General features: G+C 56.2%; 16 non-coding genes across 16 annotated transcripts; 7 read left to right on the forward strand and 9 right to left on the reverse strand.

Moving 5' to 3' along the window:
* The first annotated feature begins 1,930 nt into the window (after positions 1-1,930).
* On the forward strand, positions 1,931-2,002 carry TRNAQ-CUG (transfer RNA glutamine (anticodon CUG)). The gene has a single exon. It is a non-coding gene; the product is annotated as a tRNA-Gln (tRNA).
* A 1,045-nt stretch (positions 2,003-3,047) lies between these two features.
* On the forward strand, positions 3,048-3,119 carry TRNAC-GCA (transfer RNA cysteine (anticodon GCA)). Its single transcript has one exon. It is a non-coding gene; the product is annotated as a tRNA-Cys (tRNA).
* A 601-nt stretch (positions 3,120-3,720) lies between these two features.
* TRNAS-AGA (transfer RNA serine (anticodon AGA)) lies at positions 3,721-3,802 on the reverse strand. Its single transcript has one exon. It is a non-coding gene; the product is annotated as a tRNA-Ser (tRNA).
* Positions 3,803-4,604: 802 nt separating this feature from the next.
* On the reverse strand, positions 4,605-4,687 carry TRNAL-AAG (transfer RNA leucine (anticodon AAG)). The gene has a single exon. It is a non-coding gene; the product is annotated as a tRNA-Leu (tRNA).
* A 1,404-nt stretch (positions 4,688-6,091) lies between these two features.
* TRNAC-GCA (transfer RNA cysteine (anticodon GCA)) lies at positions 6,092-6,163 on the forward strand. Its single transcript has one exon. It is a non-coding gene; the product is annotated as a tRNA-Cys (tRNA).
* A 597-nt stretch (positions 6,164-6,760) lies between these two features.
* TRNAS-AGA (transfer RNA serine (anticodon AGA)) lies at positions 6,761-6,842 on the reverse strand. The gene has a single exon. It is a non-coding gene; the product is annotated as a tRNA-Ser (tRNA).
* Positions 6,843-7,639: 797 nt separating this feature from the next.
* Positions 7,640-7,722, reverse strand: TRNAL-AAG (transfer RNA leucine (anticodon AAG)). The gene has a single exon. It is a non-coding gene; the product is annotated as a tRNA-Leu (tRNA).
* Positions 7,723-9,132: 1,410 nt separating this feature from the next.
* On the forward strand, positions 9,133-9,204 carry TRNAC-GCA (transfer RNA cysteine (anticodon GCA)). The gene has a single exon. It is a non-coding gene; the product is annotated as a tRNA-Cys (tRNA).
* Positions 9,205-9,796: 592 nt separating this feature from the next.
* Positions 9,797-9,878, reverse strand: TRNAS-AGA (transfer RNA serine (anticodon AGA)). The gene has a single exon. It is a non-coding gene; the product is annotated as a tRNA-Ser (tRNA).
* Positions 9,879-10,675: 797 nt separating this feature from the next.
* TRNAL-AAG (transfer RNA leucine (anticodon AAG)) lies at positions 10,676-10,758 on the reverse strand. The gene has a single exon. It is a non-coding gene; the product is annotated as a tRNA-Leu (tRNA).
* Positions 10,759-12,156: 1,398 nt separating this feature from the next.
* On the forward strand, positions 12,157-12,228 carry TRNAC-GCA (transfer RNA cysteine (anticodon GCA)). The gene has a single exon. It is a non-coding gene; the product is annotated as a tRNA-Cys (tRNA).
* Positions 12,229-12,820: 592 nt separating this feature from the next.
* TRNAS-AGA (transfer RNA serine (anticodon AGA)) lies at positions 12,821-12,902 on the reverse strand. The gene has a single exon. It is a non-coding gene; the product is annotated as a tRNA-Ser (tRNA).
* Positions 12,903-15,195: 2,293 nt separating this feature from the next.
* TRNAC-GCA (transfer RNA cysteine (anticodon GCA)) lies at positions 15,196-15,267 on the forward strand. Its single transcript has one exon. It is a non-coding gene; the product is annotated as a tRNA-Cys (tRNA).
* A 596-nt stretch (positions 15,268-15,863) lies between these two features.
* Positions 15,864-15,945, reverse strand: TRNAS-AGA (transfer RNA serine (anticodon AGA)). Its single transcript has one exon. It is a non-coding gene; the product is annotated as a tRNA-Ser (tRNA).
* Positions 15,946-16,742: 797 nt separating this feature from the next.
* TRNAL-AAG (transfer RNA leucine (anticodon AAG)) lies at positions 16,743-16,825 on the reverse strand. Its single transcript has one exon. It is a non-coding gene; the product is annotated as a tRNA-Leu (tRNA).
* A 1,410-nt stretch (positions 16,826-18,235) lies between these two features.
* On the forward strand, positions 18,236-18,307 carry TRNAC-GCA (transfer RNA cysteine (anticodon GCA)). Its single transcript has one exon. It is a non-coding gene; the product is annotated as a tRNA-Cys (tRNA).
* The last annotated feature ends 3 nt before the right edge of the window (positions 18,308-18,310 follow it).

An 18,310-nucleotide genomic window follows, 5' to 3' on the forward strand; every position in this document is an offset into this window, starting at 1 on the left:
GGAACAAGAGTGTTTCTCCTCATACAAGAAGTGACCAGCTTCCAGTCTCCACCTGCTACAGAGTTAAGACTTACTGTTCCACATGGCAATGCTATGTAGAGACTCTTGAAACTGTAGGTTCTCTGAGAATATCCTTATCTATCACTCATCTTCTCAGATGCAAAACAGACTGCTTGCTTCCTTCTGTAACTCCTTTATCTGTTGTTGCTCATGTTGTTGTCAATGTTGCTCATTGACAACAGCGTACCTTCTGCAGGAAAGACGACTGACAACTCTTGCCTCGTGGAGAGGCCTCAGGTATTCCCTGCAGTCTGAGACCTCAGAGTTGCATCTGATAATGAGGCAAAGGTGAAACTTCTTTCCAAACACAAACTAAGAAATAACAATTCTTAACTTTTCAAGAGATCCACCTCTTTCTTTGCCAAATGTGCAGAAGTAATTTAACCATGCTAGGAAATATTCTTTCTTTCTCTGAGGAGGCAAGTCTTTCAGCATGTTTTGCTTTACTCTGAATTAAATGTTTCTCTATTTCATTCTTGCCAGCTAGTTTTCTTTCCAAATGATACCTACCTGAAACTCTCAGCCACTTCCTCTACTTGTATTTTGCTTTGAAAGCTAATACTCTAATTTCAGCCCTGAAGGTGTTTTGTTCACTTGAAATAATTTCTCTTTTCAGTTAGTCAGTCTAATAAATGATGGAGCCTCTGCCATCTGTCTTTGGCCTCTGTCCTTAGACTTCATGGCCACAATAATACTTCTGTCTTGTGATACTGTTGATGAGCAACTTGAGTCTACAATACAAATAAACTTCTAATACCTGTGAAATACTTTCCTGAAAAATATTTCTGATCCATGTCCTTCCAATGCACTAAAGTCTGTGCAAATCACAGGGGCATTCTCTTTTTCAAGTCTACTGGAAGTTTCTCTTCTCCCATTTTTTTCTAAGGCTTTGACACATTCCTGTCTGCAAGGAAACATTTGAAAATAGAGCAGAGAGTGCACACTGCTGTTAGATAGAAGACAAACCTATCAATACACAGAAACTTCTGTTTTTCATCATTACCTGGTGAGTGAATGATATCTTTACTTGCATTTGTTTTCTTTTTCTTTATAATAAATCACCCACTAGATGCTATTCAAACAGTCAAGCTTGAATGTGTGATCTTTGCCCAGGAAATGGCTTATTCCAAAGAGAAACAGTCTATGGCTTAACAATATATCTGCATTTTGCCTCCAGAAAGACAAAATCAAAGGGACATTACCTGGACTGCTTGTGTCTTTGGCATATCTAAAAGTCAGTGAGAGGAGATTTTCTAAATCAAAGGGTACTGCACTCAACCTGAAGTCATGCTTTTGGAATTCATTGTGATTGGCAGTGGTTCAGGCCTCTAATTTCACACTCCACTGCAAAGGGAGCTCCTGGACTGGCCCGTTCAGAGATAGGCATGGTAAATCCTCAGACTTAGTGAACTATAAGCCTGGAAAAGGTGCTATGCTGTGCACCAGTATAGCTGGGGCCAAGACAATTTGAAACTCTTTCCTGTGCACTGTCCACCTCTGGGAGGTGGAAGTAGATCAGAAAGTTTCTCAGGAAGATCCACAAAAGATTGAGACTTCTTGGCCCTCCAGGCCTAGAAATCTCCACTCAGGACATTGGGGAACATTCCCCACAACTCCCCAGGGGAAGAGTGCTGCCTTTGTTCTTTGGAGAAGGAGGCCTGCACAATGGCAGCTCTGAGTTCAGAAAAGGAACTGGTCCCTTCTCACTCTGCAGGTCTCCTGAATGGTAGTGGAAAGGTTGATCATCTGCCACTTCACAAGACAGCCTGGTTGTGGTCACCGTGCTAATCCCATTACCACATTTTCCTCAGAGAAAATGCATGTGGTTCAGTTATGCTAGTGAAGATTAGGCACAAAGACATTCACAGGAGGTCCCATGGTGTAATGGTGAGCACTCTGGACTCTGAATCCAGCGATCTGAGTTCAAGTCTCAGTGGGACCTTGGGCTTGTGTTTCACTGGGGGCTTTCCTCAGACAGTTGCACATTTTATACTACAGCAGATTCCTGGTCATGCAACAGCCTGCCTTCCTTCCTTCCCCACGCGGGTGATCTCTTCTTTCACCACATCTGCACCTTAGGAGCCCACTTGTGCTGAGACTGGAAGTGATTTCCAGTCTTCTGCCCATTTCCTCTGCAAGCGGTTATGGCCACTGGGCTCCTAGCACCACCTCTCTTCACTTGTCCTTGACAGGAGCTTTGATAGGGAGATCTGTGAGGGGGTCACAGAATGACAGAATAGCTGAGATGAGAAGGAACATCTTGAGATGTTCCTATTCCAAAGCCCTGCTAAACGCAAGGTCAAGAGGAGAAGTCTCTCCAGGGCTTCTGATTCCATTAAGATAACCAGGTTCTGCTTACTGCACTCCCCATGAACGGAAGAGGAGCACCTACACCCACTCTTTGCCTTCTCATGCTGTGCCTAAGCACACTAGCACAGGATTGCCCCTTTGCAGGGAATCTTCCTGTCCAGCTGGTTTTGCTGCATGGTCAGAGCGCATGAGAGCGAGAGAGCTCAGGCCTGCAGGAGATGTTGGTGGGTTCCCATCTTCCCAGAGACTGTTTGTGCACAGGCAGGACCGTGGTTTCACGCACGACCTATACGGCCTTCTCCACCTGAGGAGGGAATGCTGGAGTGAGCCAAGGTGCCCTCCACGCCTGCCTTGACGTCCCACGTCAGCCCTGATGCAGGCATCCGGGCCGGGCTAGACTCCTTGCACAGAACGAGGTCCCCAAAAGCCCTTGTGTGGAGGTATATCGTCATGGTTTGATGGCTGTTTGTGTGGGGGATTTGAGCCTTTCGGGATCCCCCGTATTGGGTGAAGGGAAGTGTGTTTCACAGGCTGGTTGTGCATGTGTGTGCTGTGTGCGGGTGGCATGCAGATGCAAGAGCAAGGAGGCGTGAGGAAGAAGCGTGCAAAGGTAGGAGGCACAAGGCTGGTGATGCAGCTGTGGCCATGGGGAGGGCAGTAGCAATGTGGCAGCAGGAGGGGGTATAGCTCAGTGGGAGAGCATTTGACTGCAGATCAAGAGGTCCCTGGTTCAACTCCAGGTGCCCCCTGTGCTTCTTTTTCCCATGGCCTTGGCCTCCTTGGCCTTAGCCAACTTTCCCAAGAGGCGGCGCAGCATTGGTGGCCTCTTGCAGCCTCCCAGTCTCTGGGTTCTCTTCTCTCCTTGGGAAACCTTTGCGTTTCCATTTTTCTTGTGATCCTGCACTGCCCGGCACGGCCAAGAGCAGCCTTGCTGCCTTCCCCAGGGCCGTACTGCCACTGCTCTCTTGGGAATTGGAAGGCTCCACCTGAGAGAAACCTGCCAGGAAACTTCCTGCCCATCGTCTCACACACATGTCAGCGGCTGGGCCTCCAGGCAGTGGTCTACCGATTTCACTGGGATAGGCAGGTTGTGCTTCCTGAGCTCCCCATAGGAGGAGCGGAGCACCTACACCCACTCTTTGCCCTCTCATGCTGAAGCGCCTGGGTGAGGTGTGTTGTATGTGCAAGGCCTGCGGGAAGTTGGAGGGAAGTCAGCAGAGCCCGAGAGGGAGGGCGGGTGTCTTTGTGCGTGATGGGGCTTGACGTGCAGCTGTGCCGCTGGAGGGTGGGTGCCCGCAGGGCTGGGCTGGAGCGTGCTCTTTCCAGGCGCGCCAAAAGAACATGGTGCCCCGTAGTTGGCAGGATTCGAACCTGCGCGGGGAAACCCCAATGGATTTCTAGTCCATCGCCTTCACCACTCGGCCACAACTACCTGCCCCAAAGGCCTCTGCCGCACACAGCGGCTGCCTCTGTGCCACCTTCTGCCTGCCTGGCCTTCTCAGGACCGCGCTGCACTGGCGCCTGTCCTTTGCGCTCTTTGGCCATGGTGCAGCTGGGCACCAGAGGCACCTGCAGCCTGACTCTCAGAGGCCCTGTAGAGCAAGAAGCACACCAGCCAAGAGCAGGAACAGAGGAGCAAAGACTGCAAGAAACCCAGGCCCTCCCCAGCTGTGAGCTCTGCAGATGACGAGCAAGAGCCTGGAGAGCTTGGGAGAGGGGAAAATGGGTGCGCGGTGGGGCGAGAAGGAGGAGGCAGAAGCAGCTGACGGAGCGGGGGGAGCAGAAGGCAGGCCTGCGTGTGCACGTGTTGGTGGTATCTTGATGAGCATAGCTGCCTTCCAAGCAGTTGAGGAGCGATTTCATCTCCAGGCATTAGAGGCAAACTAAGGAAGGGCAAAAATGCCTATTCCAGGAGGTCATACCTGGAAGAGACTTATTTTCTTTTTTCTCTCTTTCTTTCTTTCCCTCTCCTCCCTGTTTCAGGTAAGAATTCCTCCTGGTGCCCAGGGTCTGTTGCTCTATGTGCCCTGCCCCTAGAAGGCAAGAGCACTGTCTTCTGGAGAGTTGAGGTGCTAGGCCTGGCTCGAAGGGACTCCCCTTCCCACCACCTCCTCCAGCGGGAGCACTGGGTCTCTCTATGGAGGGCATGGCATGCAGAGAAGGACTTTTCAGGCAGAAAGTAGGGCTAACCCTAGAGTTTCCACTGCCCCCTACACATCCCTGTGAAAGAAGGCTGTCAGGAGTGGGATTCGAACCCACGTCTCCCAGGGAGACTGCACCCTTAATGCAGCGCCTTGGACCGCTCGGCCATCCTGACACGGCTGTTCCCTCTTTCGTCCTTTGCACAGCGTGCGCAGGAGGCGGCCTGCTTTTGGGCACGGAGGCTGCCTCTCCTTGCCAGGTCAGGGGCAGACACCAAGACACTGGTGCAGAGCTCCACTGTGGCTGTGGCTTGGCCATCTGCAAGGCGGCTCTTGCCCTGACGGCGATGCTTTCAGGAGCCTGTCTCTGAGTGGGTTCCCGCTCTGGGAGGGGAGAGCTGCTGTCAAGGAGCACAAGGAGGCCGTGAGGAGCAGGCTGGCCTGCCCCGCCATGGCCACAGCCACGGCCACGGCCACGGCCCAGCCCTGCCCAGCTCTACTCAGCATTTGCCTTAGGCTTGCAGCAGCACGGGCCACATGGAAGGGCCATGAGGGTATGAGCGAGGTGCTTTGCTGGGACTTCTGAAATGGTGAATCCTTCTCTTGCAGAACCAATCCAGGACAAGCCATGACTGCATGTTATCGCTGAGCCAGTCCCACCAGTGGATGTTGCTAAGTCCATCCCATGATGTGCAGTACAATGCAGACCTGAAGATCAAGTAAGATTTGCAGTGCAGTAGCGCAACACAGGACATGGGTGTGCATATTCAGGTCACGTGTTTTCCAGACCTAGAGCTCCTCAGCCTAAAAGAGCATTCTGGTGACAAAGAGGGCGGAAAAGCACCTATGCCCCTCTCTGTACTACTGAGCGCCCCCGACACCTGCCTGACAGGTAGCTGATGGCAAGGAAAGGTTCGTTTAAATGAGGGTACCTGTTTTTCCCAGTTTAGCACCTTAGAACTGCATGAGCCCAGGAGAAAGCGTTAAGGGAAGCAGCGAGAGGACATGGCCTGGCACAGCAGCACAGGATTGCCCCTTTGCACGGAATCTTCCTGTCCAGCTGGTTTTGCTGCATGGTCAGAGCGCATGAGAGCGAGCGAGCTCAGGCCTGCAGGAGATGCTGGTGGGTTCCCATCTTCCCAGAGACTGTTTTTGCACAGGCAGGACCATGGTTTCACGCACGACCTATACGGCCTTCTCCACCTGAGGAGGGAATGCTGGAGTGAGCCAAGGTGCCCTCCATGCCTGCCTTGACATCCCACGTCAGCCCTGGCGCAGGCATCCGGGCCGGGCTAGACTCCTTGCACAGAACGAGGTCCCCAAAAGCCCTTGTGTGGAGGTATATTGTCATGGTTTGATGGCTGTTTGTGTGGGGGATTTGAGCCTTTTGGGATCCCCCGTATTGGGTGAAGGGAGGAGAAGTGTGTTTCCAGGCTGGTTGTGCATGTGTGTGCTGTGTGCGGGTGGCATGCAGATGCAAGAGCGGGGAGGCGTGAGGAAGAAGAGTGCAAAGGTAGGAGGCACAAGACTGGTGATGCAGCTGTGGCCATGGGGAGGGCAGTAGCAATGTGGCAGCAGGAGGGGGTATAGCTCAGTGGGAGAGCATTTGACTGCAGATCAAGAGGTCCCTGGTTCAACTCCAGGTGCCCCCTGTGCTTCTTTTTCCCATGGCCTTGGATTCCTTGGCCTTAGCCAACTTTCCCAAGAGGCGGCGCAGCATTGGTGGCCTCTTGCAGCCTCCCAGTCTCTTCTCTTCTCTCCTCAGGACACGTTTGCATTTCCATTTTCCTTGTGATCCTGCACTGCCCGGCACGGCCAAGAGCAGCCTTGCTGCCTTCCCAGGGGCTGTACTGCCACTGCTCTCTTGGGAATTGGAAGGCTCCACCTGAGAGAAACCTGCCAGGAAACTTCCTGCCCATCGTCTCACATACATGTCAGTGGCTGGGCCTCCAGGCAGTGGTCTACCAATTTCACGGGGATAGGCAGGTTGTGCTTCCTGAGCTCCCCATAGCAGGAGCGGAGCGCCTACACCCACTCTTTGCCCTCTCATGCTGAAGCGCCTGGGTGAGGTGTGTTGTATGTGCAAGGCCTGCGGGAAGTTGGGGGGAAGTCAGCAGAGCCCGAGAGGGAGGGTGGGTGTCTTTGTGCGTGATGGGGCTTGACGTGCAGCTGTGCCGCTGGAGGGTGGGTGCCCGCAGGGCTGGGCTGGAGCGTGCTCTTTCCAGGCGCGCCAAAAGAACATGGTGCCCCGTAGTTGGCAGGATTCGAACCTGCGCGGGGAAACCCCAATGGATTTCTAGCCCATCGCCTTCACCACTCGGCCACAACTACCTGCCCCAAAGGCCTCTGCCGCACACAGCGGCTGCCTCTGTGCCACCTTCTGCCTGCCTGGCCTTCTCAGGACCGCGCTGCACTGGCGCCTGTCCTTTGCGCTCTTTGGCCATGGCGGAGCTGGGCACCAGAGGCACCTACAGCCTGAGTCTCAGAGGCCCTGTGCAGCAAGAAGCACACCAGCCAACAGCAGGAACAGAGGAGCAAAGACTGCAAGAAACCCAGGCCCTCCCCAGCTGTGAGCTCTGCAGATGACGAGCAAGAGCCTGGAGAGCTTGGGAGAGGGGAAAATGGGTGCGCGGTGGGGCGAGAAGGAGGAGGCAGAAGCAGCTGACGGAGCGGGGGGAGCAGAAGGCAGGCCTGCGTGTGCACGTGTTGGTGGTATCTTGATGAGTATAGCTGCCTTCCAAGCAGTTGAGGAGCGATTTCATCTCCAGGCATTAGAGGCAAAATAAGGAAGGGCAAAAATGCCTATTCCAGGAGGTCATACCTGGAAGAGACTTATTTTCTTTTTTCTCTCTTTCTTTCTTTCCCTCTCCTCCCTGTTTCAGGTAAGAATTCCTCCTGGTGCCCAGGGTCTGTTGCTCTATGTGCCCTGCCCCTAGGAGGCAAGAGCACTGTCTTCTGGAGAGTTGAGGTGCTAGGCCTGGCTCGAAGGGACTCCCCACCACCTCCTCCAGCGGGAGCACTGGGTCTCTCTATGGAGGGCATGGCATGCAGAGAAGGACTTTTCAGGCAGAAAGTAGGGCTAACCCTAGAGTTTCCACTGCCCCCTACACATCCCTGTGAAAGAAGGCTGTCAGGAGTGGGATTCGAACCCACGTCTCCCAGGGAGACTGCACCCTTAATGCAGCGCCTTGGACCGCTCGGCCATCCTGACACGGCTGTTCCCTCTTTCGTCCTTTGCACAGCGTGCGCAGGAGGCGGCCTGCTTTTGGGCACGGAGGCTGCCTCTCCTTGCCAGGTCTGGGGCAGACACCAAGACACTGGTGCAGAGCTCCACTGTGGCCGTGGCTTGGCCATCTGCAAGGCGGCTCTTGCCCTGACGGCGATGCTTTCAGGAGCCTGTCTCTGAGTGGGTTCCCGCTCTGGGAGGGGAGAGCTGCTGTCAAGGAGCACAAGGAGGCCGTGAGGAGCAGGCTGGCCTGCCCCGCCATGGCCACAGCCACGGCCACGGCCACGGCCACGGCCCAGCCCTGCCCAGCTCTACTCAGCATTTGCCTTAGGCTTGCAGCAGCACGGGCCACATGGAAGGGCCATGAGGGTATGAGCGAGGTGCTTTGCTGGGACTTCTGAAATGGTGAATCCTTCTCTTGCAGAACCAATCCAGGACAAGCCATGACTGCATGTTATCGCTGAGCCAGTCCCACCAGTGGATGTTGCTAAGTCCATCCCATGATGTGCAGTACAATGCAGACCTGAAGATCAAGTAAGATTTGCAGTGCAGTAGCGCAACACAGGACATGGGTGTGCATATTCAGGTCACGTGTTTTTCAGACCTAGAGCTCCTCAGCCTAAAAGAGCATTCTGGTGACAAAGAGGGCGGAAAAGCACCTATGCCCCTCTCTGTACTACTGAGCGCCCCCGACACCTGCCTGACAGGTAGCTGATGGCAAGGAAAGGTTCGTTTAAATGAGGGTACCTGTTTTTCCCAGTTTAGCACCTTAGAACTGCATGAGCACAGGAGAAAGCGTTAAGGGAAGCAGCGAGAGGACATGGCCTGGCACAGCAGCACAGGATTGCCCCTTTGCACGGAATCTTCCTGTCCAGCTGGTTTTGCTGCATGGTCAGAGCGCATGAGAGCGAGCGAGCTCAGGCCTGCAGGAGATGTTGGTGGGTTCCCATCTTCCCAGAGACTGTTTTTGCACAGGCAGGACCGTGGTTTCACGCACGACCTATACGGCCTTCTCCACCTGAGGAGGGAATGCTGGAGTGAGCCAAGGTGCCCTCCATGCCTGCCTTGACATCCCACGTCAGCCCTGGCGCAGGCCTCCGGGCCGGGCTAGACTCCTTGCACAGAACGAGGTCCCCAAAAGCCCTTGTGTGGAGGTATATTGTCATGGTTTGATGGCTGTTTGTGTGGGGGATTTGAGCCTTTTGGGATCCCCCGTATTGGGTGAAGGGAGGAGAAGTGTGTTTCCAGGCTGGTTGTGCATGTGTGTGCTGTGTGCGGGTGGCATGCAGATGCAAGAGCGGGGAGGCGTGAGGAAGAAGAGTGCAAAGGTAGGAGGCACAAGACTGGTGATGCAGCTGTGGCCATGGGGAGGGCAGTAGCAATGTGGCAGCAGGAGGGGGTATAGCTCAGTGGGAGAGCATTTGACTGCAGATCAAGAGGTCCCTGGTTCAACTCCAGGTGCCCCCTGTGCTTCTTTTTCCCATGGCCTTGGCCTCCTTGGCCTTAGCCAACTTTCCCAAGAGGCGGCGCAGCATTGGTGGCCTCTTGCAGCCTCCCAGTCTCTTCTCTTCTCTCCTCGGGACACCTTTGCATTTCCATTTTCCTTGTGATCCTGCACTGCCCGGCACGGCCAAGAGCAGCCTTGCTGCCTTCCCAAGGGCTGTACTGCCACTGTTGGGAAGCGGAAGGCTCCACCTGAGAGAAACCTACCAGGAAACTTCCTGCCCATCGTCTCACGCACATGTCAGCGCCTGGGCCTCCAGGCAGTGGTCTACCGATTTCACGGGGATAGGCAGGTTGTGCTTCCTGAGCTCCCCATAGCAGGAGCGGAGCGCCTACACCCACTCTTTGCCCTCTCATGCTGAAGCGCCTGGGTGAGGTGTGTTGTATGTGCAAGGCCTGCGGGAAGTTGGGGGGAAGTCAGCAGAGCCCGAGAGGGAGGGCGGGTGTCTTTGTGCGTGATGGGGCTTGACGTGCAGCTGTGCCGCTGGAGGGTGGGTGCCCCCAGGGCTGGGCTGGAGCGTGCTCTTTCCAGGCGCGCCAAAATAACATGGTGCCCCGTAGTTGGCAGGATTCGAACCTGCGCGGGGAAACCCCAATGGATTTCTAGTCCATCGCCTTCACCACTTGGCCACAACTACCTGCCCCAAAGGCCTCTGCTGCACACAGCGGCTGCCTCTGTGCCACCTTCTGCCTGCCTGGCCTTCTCAGGACCGCGCTGCACTGGCGCCTGTCCTTTGCGCTCTTTGGCCATGGCGCAGCTGGGCACCAGAGGCACCTACAGCCTGAGTCTCAGAGGCCCTGTGCAGCAAGAAGCACACCAGCCAACAGCAGGAACAGAGGAGCAAAGACTGCAAGAAACCCAGGCCCTCCCCAGCTGTGAGCTCTGCAGATGACGAGCAAGAGCCTGGAGAGCTTGGGAGAGGGGAAAATGGGTGCGCGGTGGGGCGAGAAGGAGGAGGCAGAAGCAGCTGACGGAGCGTGGGGAGCAGAAGGCAGGCCTGCGTGTGCACGTGTTGGTGGTATCTTGATGAGTATAGCTGCCTTCCAAGCAGTTGAGGAGCGATTTCATCTCCAGGCATTAGAGGCAAAATAAGGAAGGGCAAAAATGCCTATTCCAGGAGGTCATACCCGAAAGAGACTTATTTTCTTTTTTCTCTCTTTCTTTCTTTCCCTCTCCTCCCTGTTTCAGGTAAGAATTCCTCCTGGTGCCCAGGGTCTGTTGCTCTATGTGCCCTGCCCCTAGGAGGCAAGAGCACTGTCTTCTGGAGAGTTGAGGTGCTAGGCCTGGCTCGAAGGGACTCCCCACCACCTCCTCCAGCGGGAGCACTGGGTCTCTCTATGGAGGGCATGGCATGCAGAGAAGGACTTTTCAGGCAGAAAGTAGGGCCAGCCCTAGAGTTTCCACTGCCCCCTACACATCCCTGTGAAAGAAGGCTGTCAGGAGTGGGATTCGAACCCACGTCTCCCAGGGAGACTGCACCCTTAATGCAGCGCCTTGGACCGCTCGGCCATCCTGACACGGCTGTTCCCTCTTTCGTCCTTTGCGCGGCGCGCGCAGGAGGCGGCCTGCTTTTGGGCACGGAGGCTGCCTCTCCTTGCCAGGTCTGGGGCAGACACCAAGACACTGGTGCAGAGCTCCACTGTGGCTGTGGCTTGGCCATCTGCAAGGCGGCTCTTGCCCTGACGGCGATGCTCTCAGGAGCCTGTCTCTGAGTGGGTTCCCGCTCTGGGAGGGGAGAGCTGCTGTCAAGGAGCACAAGGAGGCCGTGAGGAGCAGGCTGGCCTGCCCCGCCATGGCCACGGCCACGGCCACGGCCCAGCCCTGCCCAGCTCTACTCAGCATTTGCCTTAGGCTTGCAGCAGCACGAGCCACATGGAAGGGCCATGAGGGTATGAGCGAGGTGCTTTGCTGGGACTTCTGAAATGGTGAATCCTTCTCTTGCAGAACCAATCCAGGACAAGCCATGACTGCATGTTATCGCTGAGCCAGTCCCACCAGTGGATGTTGCTAAGTCCATCCCATGATGTGCAGTACAATGCAGACCTGAAGATCAAGTAAGATTTGCAGTGCAGTAGCGCAACACAGGACATGGGTGTGCATATTCAGGTCACGTGTTTTTCAGACCTAGAGCTCCTCAGCCTAAAAGAGCATTCTGGTGACAAAGAGGGCGGAAAAGCACCTATGCCCCTCTCTGTACTACTGAGCGCCCCCGACACCTGCCTGACAGGTAGCTGATGGCAAGGAAAGGTTCGTTTAAATGAGGGTACCTGTTTTTCCCAGTTTAGCACCTTAGAACTGCATGAGCACAGGAGAAAGCGTTAAGGGAAGCAGCGAGAGGACATGGCCTGGCACAGCAGCACAGGATTGCCCCTTTGCACGGAATCTTCCTGTCCAGCTGGTTTTGCTGCATGGTCAGAGCGCATGAGATCGAGCGAGCTCAGGCCTGCAGGAGATGTTGGTGGGTTCCCATCTTCCCAGAGACTGTTTTTGCACAGGCAGGACCGTGGTTTCACGCACGACCTATACGGCCTTCTCCACCTGAGGAGGGAATGCTGGAGTGAGCCAAGGTGCCCTCCATGCCTGCCTTGACATCCCACGTCAGCCCTGGCGCAGGCCTCCGGGCCGGGCTAGACTCCTTGCACAGAACGAGGTCCCCAAAAGCCCTTGTGTGGAGGTATATTGTCATGGTTTGATGGCTGTTTGTGTGGGGGATTTGAGCCTTTTGGGATCCCCCGTATTGGGTGAAGGGAGGAGAAGTGTGTTTCCAGGCTGGTTGTGCATGTGTGTGCTGTGTGCGGGTGGCATGCAGATGCAAGAGCGGGGAGGCGTGAGGAAGAAGAGTGCAAAGGTAGGAGGCACAAGACTGGTGATGCAGCTGTGGCCATGGGGAGGGCAGTAGCAATGTGGCAGCAGGAGGGGGTATAGCTCAGTGGGAGAGCATTTGACTGCAGATCAAGAGGTCCCTGGTTCAACTCCAGGTGCCCCCTGTGCTTCTTTTTCCCATGGCCTTGGCCTCCTTGGCCTTAGCCAACTTTCCCAAGAGGCGGCGCAGCATTGGTAGCCTCTTGCAGCCTCCCAGTCTCTTCTCTTCTCTCCTCGGGACACCTTTGCATTTCCATTTTCCTTGTGATCCTGCACTGCCCGGCACGGCCAAGAGCAGCCTTGCTGCCTTCCCAAGGGCTGTACTGCCACTGTTGGGAAGCGGAAGGCTCCACCTGAGAGAAACCTACCAGGAAACTTCCTGCCCATCGTCTCACGCACATGTCAGCGCCTGGGCCTCCAGGCAGTGGTCTACCGATTTCACGGGGATAGGCAGGTTGTGCTTCCTGAGCTCCCCATAGCAGGAGCGGAGCGCCTACACCCACTCTTTGCCCTCTCATGCTGAAGCGCCTGGGTGAGGTGTGTTGTATGTGCAAGGCCTGCGGGAAGTTGGGGGGAAGTCAGCAGAGCCCGAGAGGGAGGGCGGGTGTCTTTGTGCGTGTTGGGGCTTGACGTGCAGCTGTGCCGCTGGAGGGTGGGTGCCCCCAGGGCTGGGCTGGAGCGTGCTCTTTCCAGGCGCGCCAAAAGAACATGGTGCCCCGTAGTTGGCAGGATTCGAACCTGCGCGGGGAAACCCCAATGGATTTCTAGTCCATCGCCTTCACCACTCGGCCACAACTACCTGCCCCAAAGGCCTCTGCCGCACACAGCGGCTGCCTCTGTGCCACCTTCTGCCTGCCTGGCCTTCTCAGGACCGCGCTGCACTGGCGCCTGTCCTTTGCGCTCTTTGGCCATGGCGCAGCTGGGCACCAGAGGCACCTACAGCCTGGGTCTCAGAGGCCCTGTGCAGCAAGAAGCACACCAGCCAACAGCAGGAACAGAGGAGCAAAGACTGCAAGAAACCCAGGCCCTCCCCAGCTGTGAGCTCTGCAGATGACGAGCAAGAGCCTGGAGAGCTTGGGAGAGGGGAAAATGGGTGCGCGGTGGGGCGAGAAGGAGGAGGCAGAAGCAGCTGACGGAGCGGGGGGAGCAGAAGGCAGGCCTGCGTGTGCACGTGTTGGTGGTATCTTGATGAGTATAGCTGCCTTCCAAGCAGTTGAGGAGCGATTTCATCTCCAGGCATTAGAGGCAAAATAAGGAAGGGCAAAAATGCCTATTCCAGGAGGTCATACCCGAAAGAGACTTATTTTCTTTTTTCTCTCTTTCTTTCTTTCCCTCTCCTCCCTGTTTCAGGTAAGAATTCCTCCTGGTGCCCAGGGTCTGTTGCTCTATGTGCCCTGCCCCTAGGAGGCAAGAGCACTGTCTTCTGGAGAGTTGAGGTGCTAGGCCTGGCTCGAAGGGACTCCCCACCACCTCCTCCAGCGGGAGCACTGGGTCTCTCTATGGAGGGCATGGCATGCAGAGAAGGACTTTTCAGGCAGAAAGTAGGGCTAACCCTAGAGTTTCCACTGCCCCCTACACATCCCTGTGAAAGAAGGCTGTCAGGAGTGGGATTCGAACCCACGTCTCCCAGGGAGACTGCACCCTTAATGCAGCGCCTTGGACCGCTCGGCCAGTCTGACACGGCTGTTCCCTCTTTCGTCCTTTGCACAGCGTGCGCAGGAGGCGGCCTGCTTTTGGGCACGGAGGCTGCCTCTCCTTGCCAGGTCAGGGGCAGACGCCAAGAGGCTGGCGCAGAGCTCCACTGTGGCCGTGGCTTGGCCATCTGCAAGGCGGCTCTTGCCCTGACGGCGATGCTCTCAGGAGCCTGTCTCTGAGTGGGTTCCCGCTCTGGGAGGGGAGAGCTGCTGTCAAGGAGCACAAGGAGGCCGTGAGGAGCAGGCTGGCCTGCCCCGCCATGGCCACGGCCACGGCCACGGCCCAGCCCTGCCCAGCTCTACTCAGCATTTGCCTTAGGCTTGCAGCAGCACGAGCCACATGGAAGGGCCATGAGGGTATGAGCGAGGTGCTTTGCTGGGACTTCTGAAATGGTGAATCCTTCTCTTGCAGAACCAATCCAGGACAAGCCATGACTGCATGATATCGCTGAGCCAGGCCCACCAGTAGATGTTGCTAAGTCCATCCCATGATGTGCAGTACAATGCAGACCTGAAGATCAAGTAAGATTTGCAGTGCAGTAGTGCAACACAGGACACGCGTGTGCATATTCAGGTCACGTGTTTTCCAGACCTAGAGCTCCTCAGCCTAAAAGAGCATTCTGGTGACAAAGAGGGCGGAAAAGCACCTATGCCCCTCTCTGTACTACTGAGCGCCCCCGACACCTGCCTGACAGGTAGCTGATGGCAAGGAAAGGTTCGTTTAAATGAGGGTACCTGTTTTTCCCAGTTTAGCGTCGGGAAGCGGTGCACCTTAGAACTGCATGAGCCCAGGAGAAAGCGTTAAGGGAAGCAGCGAGAGGACATGGCCTGGCACAGCAGCACAGGATTGCCCCTTTGCACGGAATCTTCCTGTCCAGCTGGTTTTGCTGCATGGTCAGAGCGCATGAGAGCGAGCGAGCTCCGGCCTGCAGGAGATGCTGGTGGGTTCCCATCTTCCCAGAGACTGTTTGTGCACAGGCAGGACCGTGGTTTCACGCACGACCTATACGGCCTTCTCCACCTGAGGAGGGAATGCTGGAGTGAGCCAAGGTGCCCTCCATGCCTGCCTTGACATCCCACGTCAGCCCTGGCGCAGGCCTCCGGGCCGGGCTAGACTCCTTGCACAGAACGAGGTCCCCAAAAGCCCTTGTGTGGAGGTATATTGTCATGGTTTGATGGCTGTTTGTGTGGGGGATTTGAGCCTTTTGGGATCCCCCGTATTGGGTGAAGGGAGGAGAAGTGTGTTTCCAGGCTGGTTGTGCATGTGTGTGCTGTGTGCGGGTGGCATGCAGATGCAAGAGCGGGGAGGCGTGAGGAAGAAGCATGCAAAGGTAGGAGGCACAAGGCTGGTGATGCAGCTGTGGCCATGGGGAGGGCAGTAGCAATGTGGCAGCAGGAGGGGGTATAGCTCAGTGGGAGAGCATTTGACTGCAGATCAAGAGGTCCCTGGTTCAACTCCAGGTGCCCCCTGTGCTTCTTTTTCCCATGGCCTTGGCCTCCTTGGCCTTAACCAGCCTACCCAAGAGGCGGCGCAGCATTGGTGGCCTCTTGCAGCCTCCCAGTCTCTGGGTTCTCTTCTCTCCTCGGGACACCTTTGCGTTTCCATTTTCCTTGTGATCCTGCACTGCCCGGCACAGCCAAGAGCAGCCTTGCTGCCTTCCCAAGGGCTGTACTGCCACTGTTGGGAAGCGGAAGGCTCCACCTGAGAGAAACCTGCCAGGAAACTTCCTGCCCATCGTCTCACGCACATGTCAGCGCCTGGGCCTCCAGGCAGTGGTCTACCGATTTCACGGGGATAGGCAGGTTGTGCTTCCTGAGCTCCCCATAGCAGGAGCGGAGCGCCTACACCCACTCTTTGCCCTCTCATGCTGAAGCGCCTGGGTGAGGTGTGTTGTATGTGCAAGGCCTGCGGGAAGTTGGGGGGAAGTCAGCAGAGCCCGAGAGGGAGGGCGGGTGTCTTTGTGCGTGATGGGGCTTGACGTGCAGCTGTGCCGCTGGAGGGTGGGTGCCCGCAGGGCTGGGCTGGAGCGTGCTCTTTCCAGGCACGCCAAAAGAACATGGTGCCCCGTAGTTGGCAGGATTCGAACCTGCGCGGGGAAACCCCAATGGATTTCTAGTCCATCGCCTTCACCACTCGGCCACAACTACCTGCCCCAAAGGCCTCTGCCGCACACAGCGGCTGCCTCTGTGCCACCTTCTGCCTGCCTGGCCTTCTCAGGACCACGCTGCACTGGCGCCTGTCCTTTGCGCTCTTTGGCCATGGCACAGCTGGACACCAGAGGCACCTACAGCCTGAGTCTCAGAGGCCCTGTGCAGCAAGAAGCACACCAGCCAACAGCAGGAACAGAGGAGCAAAGACTGCAAGAAACCCAGGCCCTCCCCAGCTGTGAGCTCTGCAGATGACGAGCAAGAGCCTGGAGAGCTTGGGAGAGGGGAAAATGGGTGCACGGTAGGGCGAGAAGGAGGAGGCAGAAGCAGCTGAGGAAGCGTGGGGAGCAGAAGGCAGGCCTGCGTGTGCACGTGTTGGTGGTATCTTGATGAGTATAGCTGCCTTCCAAGCAGTTGAGGAGCGATTTCATCTCCAGGCATTAGAGGCAAAATAAGGAAGGGCAAAAATGCCTATTCCAGGAGGTCATACCCGAAAGAGACTTATTTTCTTTTTTCTCTCTTTCTTTCTTTCCCTCTCCTCCCTGTTTCAGGTAAGAATTCCTCCTGGTGCCCAGGGTCTGTTGCTCTATGTGCCCTGCCCCTAGGAGGCAAGAGCACTGTCTTCTGGAGAGTTGAGGTGCTAGGCCTGGCTCGAAGGGACTCCCCACCACCTCCTCCAGCGGGAGCACTGGGTCTCTCTATGGAGGGCATGGCATGCAGAGAAGGACTTTTCAGGCAGAAAGTAGGGCTAACCCTAGAGTTTCCACTGCCCCCTACACATCCCTGTGAAAGAAGGCTGTCAGGAGTGGGATTCGAACCCACGTCTCCCAGGGAGACTGCACCCTTAATGCAGCGCCTTGGACCGCTCGGCCATCCTGACACGGCTGTTCCCTCTTTCGTCCTTTGCGCGGCGCGCGCAGGAGGCGGCCTGCTTTTGGGCACGGAGGCTGCCTCTCCTTGCCAGGTCAGGGGCAGACGCCAAGAGGCTGGCGCAGAGCTCCACTGTGGCCGTGGCTTGGCCATCTGCAAGGCTGCTCTTGCCCTGACGGCGATGCTTTCAGGAGCCTGTCTCTGAGTGGGTTCCCGCTCTGGGAGGGGAGAGCTGCTGTCAAGGAGCACAAGGAGGCCGTGAGGAGCAGGCTGGCCTGCCCCGCCATGGCCACAGCCACGGCCACGGCCACGGCCACGGCCCAGCCCTGCCCAGCTCTACTCAGCATTTGCCTTAGGCTTGCAGCAGCACGGGCCACATGGAAGGGCCATGAGGGTATGAGCGAGGTGCTTTGCTGGGACTTCTGAAATGGTGAATCCTTCTCTTGCAGAACCAATCCAGGACAAGCCATGACTGCATGTTATCGCTGAGCCAGTCCCACCAGTGGATGTTGCTAAGTCCATCCCATGATGTGCAGTACAATGCAGACCTGAAGATCAAGTAAGATTTGCAGTGCAGTAGCGCAACACAGGACATGGGTGTGCATATTCAGGTCACGTGTTTTTCAGACCTAGAGCTCCTCAGCCTAAAAGAGCATTCTGGTGACAAAGAGGGCGGAAAAGCACCTATGCCCCTCTCTGTACTACTGAGCGCCCCCGACACCTGCCTGACAGGTAGCTGATGGCAAGGAAAGGTTCGTTTAAATGAGGGTACCTGTTTTTCCCAGTTTAGCACCTTAGAACTGCATGAGCCCAGGAGAAAGCGTTAAGGGAAGCAGCGAGAGGACATGGCCTGGCACAGCAGCACAGGATTGCCCCTTTGCACGGAATCTTCCTGTCCAGCTGGTTTTGCTGCATGGTCAGAGCGCATGAGAGCGAGCGAGCTCAGGCCTGCAGGAGATGCTGGTGGGTTCCCATCTTCCCAGAGACTGTTTTTGCACAGGCAGGACCGTGGTTTCACGCACGACCTATACGGCCTTCTCCACCTGAGGAGGGAATGCTGGAGTGAGCCAAGGTGCCCTCCATGCCTGCCTTGACATCCCACGTCAGCCCTGGCGCAGGCCTCCGGGCCGGGCTAGACTCCTTGCACAGAACGAGGTCCCCAAAAGCCCTTGTGTGGAGGTATATTGTCATGGTTTGATGGCTGTTTGTGTGGGGGATTTGAGCCTTTTGGGATCCCCCGTATTGGGTGAAGGGAGGAGAAGTGTGTTTCCAGGCTGGTTGTGCATGTGTGTGCTGTGTGCGGGTGGCATGCAGATGCAAGAGCGGGGAGGCGTGAGGAAGAAGCGTGCAAAGGTAGGAGGCACAAGGCTGGTGATGCAGCTGTGGCCATGGGGAGGGCAGTAGCAATGTGGCAGCAGGAGGGGGTATAGCTCAGTGGGAGAGCATTTGACTGCAGATCAAGAGGTCCCTGGTTCAACTCCAGGTGCCCCCTGTG

Source organism: Tinamus guttatus, unplaced genomic scaffold (genome assembly GCF_059628265.1).
Source record: "Tinamus guttatus ecotype Peru unplaced genomic scaffold, ASM5962826v1 Tinamus_guttatus_pri_ptg000942l, whole genome shotgun sequence".
NCBI classification, from domain to species: Eukaryota; Metazoa; Chordata; class Aves; order Tinamiformes; family Tinamidae; genus Tinamus; species Tinamus guttatus.